Source organism: Octopus bimaculoides, chromosome 24, assembly GCF_001194135.2.
Source record: "Octopus bimaculoides isolate UCB-OBI-ISO-001 chromosome 24, ASM119413v2, whole genome shotgun sequence".
NCBI lineage: Eukaryota > Metazoa > Mollusca > Cephalopoda > Octopoda > Octopodidae > Octopus > Octopus bimaculoides.
In genome coordinates this window covers 15,521,408-15,523,940 of record NC_069004.1, presented here as the reverse complement: position 1 = coordinate 15,523,940, position 2,533 = coordinate 15,521,408, and the positions used below count along the sequence as shown (strand labels likewise).

Genomic DNA, 2,533 nt, shown 5'->3' with positions numbered 1-2,533 from the left:
AGGTGGCACATAAAATACACCATTTTGAGCGTGGCCATTGCCAGTACCGCCTCACTGGCCTCCGTGCCGGTGGCATGTAAAAGCACCCACTACACTCTCGGAGTGGTTGGCGTTAGGAAGGGCTTCCAGCTGCCAAATCAGATTGGAACCTGGTGTAGCCATCTGGTTCGCCAGTCCTCAGTCAAATCATCCAACTCATGCTAGCATGGAAAGCGGACGTTAAACGATGATGATGATATATATTGGAAAATAAATTTGCAATATCCTTGGTACAGTTAAGTATATTTGACAAAAGAAAAGAATGACTTTACTGGTAGTTCTAATCAATTTAATTTTCTAATAATATAATATAATTTTACAGTTTGGTTTGTAGATATAGTAAGTTCTTTGTTAACTTCGGTGGAGAGATTTTTTAAAGATTCCTTACTCTCTTACTCTTTTACTTGTTTCAGTCATTTGACTGTGGCCATGCTGGAGTACTGCTTTTAGTTGAGCAAATCAACCCCAGGACTTATTCTTTGTAAGCCTTGTACTTATTCTATCGGTCTCTTATGCCAAACCCCTAAGTTACAGGAACGTAAACACACCACCATCAGTTGTCAAGCGATGTTAGAGGGACGAACACAGACACACAAACATATATATATATATATATATATATATATATATATATATACACACACACACATATACAACATGCTTCTTTCAGTTTCTGTCTACAAAATCCACTCAGAAAGCTTTGGTCGGCCCGAGGCTATAGTAGAAGACACTTGCCCAAGGTGCCACACAGTGGGACTGAACCCAGAACCATGTGGTTGGTAAGCAAGCTACTTACCACACAGCCACTCCAGCGCCTCCTTGTTAACTTTTCTGGAGAACATTCTCGCATTTGTGCATTTGTCGATGGCAGTTGTCAAACTGATCTCAGGTTGTGTTGTGCTGTGTGATTCTATATATAAGAGATTTGGGCATGTCTGAGGTGTGGCTGGGGTTTGTTAATAAGTGTTGGAGTGTTGATGAACAAGATAATTGATTGAGGATGGAGTTGGGAGGTGGTAGGGTATTTGAGGAGTGTTTTATGAAGGGCTTGTGAAAGTGTCCTTCTGTTGGTTCCATTTGAATAGTTGACCTTTGGCGAAAAATCTAATGGTCGGATGTTTTTCAAATTCTCTTATGGCTGAATTAACTATCTCAATTTCATAAAGAGAAGCTTTGGTAATTTTCTATATTAAAGATGAGTTTAGGTGTGTGTCTAAGAGGGAAGGGTGTTAACGAAGTGTAAGATACATGTCTTTTAATAAAAAGACGGTGATAGCAGAGAGAAAAAAAATATAAAGTTAGTTTTGGAATGTTTATGAAATGTATTTTTTTATCTTGGTTTGGGAGGGGAGGTTGGGAAAGATCTTGCTAGCTCACTTATTTACTTCCCCACATATAAACAACATGTCAAGCCTTTTCTTCTTCAGAAATAGAGGAAAGTCCAAAGGAAGGGAAGACGGAGGGAGAAAATCGCCAACGATACACATGCGGTTACATTTTGGCCATATTGATGAGGTTCACCAGATATTCAAGGAACCCTTTTAGTTCATATAATCTTTTTTTTCTGTAGTCTGGTGTGTGTTACTATGGTGCAGATGTGTTGTGTCATAGTAAAGGGATGCTCCTTTTGGTATGTGAGGTTGTGCGCTGATTGGAAATTTAAGTATTGGTGTGTACCTGTTGGTTTGTAAAATAGGTCAGTTTTGCATGTATAAATGTGTGTATACTTTTTTGCTTGTTTATATGTAGGAAAGTAAATATGTGAGCTAGCATGATCTCCTCCCCCCACCTCCCTTCCCAATCCAATATAAAAAAATACATTTCTATCCACAAATATTCCAAAACTAACCTTAAATATATATTTTCTCTCTGCTATCACCCTCTTTTTATCAAAAGACATGCATTTTACATCTCATCAACACCCCTCCCCCCAGACACAGACCTAAACTCATCTTTAATATAGAAAATTACTGAAGCTTCTCTTTATGAAATTTGAAAAACATCCGACCATTAGATTTTTCACCAAAGGTCAACTATTCAAATGGAACCAACAGAAGGACACTTTCACAAGCCCTTCATAAAACACTCCATAAACATCCTACCACCTCCCAACTCAACCCTCAATCAATTATCTTGTTTTTATCTTTCGCTGTTTTCTTTCAGCTCTTGTTCATCAACACTTCTTCACTCCAACACTTTTTAACAAACCCCAGACCCACCCCAGACATATCCAAATCTCTTATATATAGAATCACACAGCACAATACAACCTGAGATGAGTTTGACAACTGCCACCAATGAATGCGAAAAAGTTCTCCAGAAAAGTTAACAAGGAATCTTTAAAAAATCTCCCCACCGAAGTTAACAAAGAACTTACTAGATCTACAAACCAAACTGTAAAATTATACTATATTATTAGAAAATTAAGTTGATTAGAACTACCAGTGAAGTCATTGTTTATCCTTTTTCAAATATATATATATCTATATCTATC

General features: G+C 37.5%; 1 protein-coding gene across 1 annotated transcript in view; it reads right to left on the bottom strand.

Moving 5' to 3' along the window:
- LOC106882226 (QRFP-like peptide receptor) overlaps nucleotides 1–2,533 on the bottom strand; it is a 43,775-nt gene that overhangs the window by 11,247 nt on the left and 29,995 nt on the right. The window lies entirely within an intron of this gene.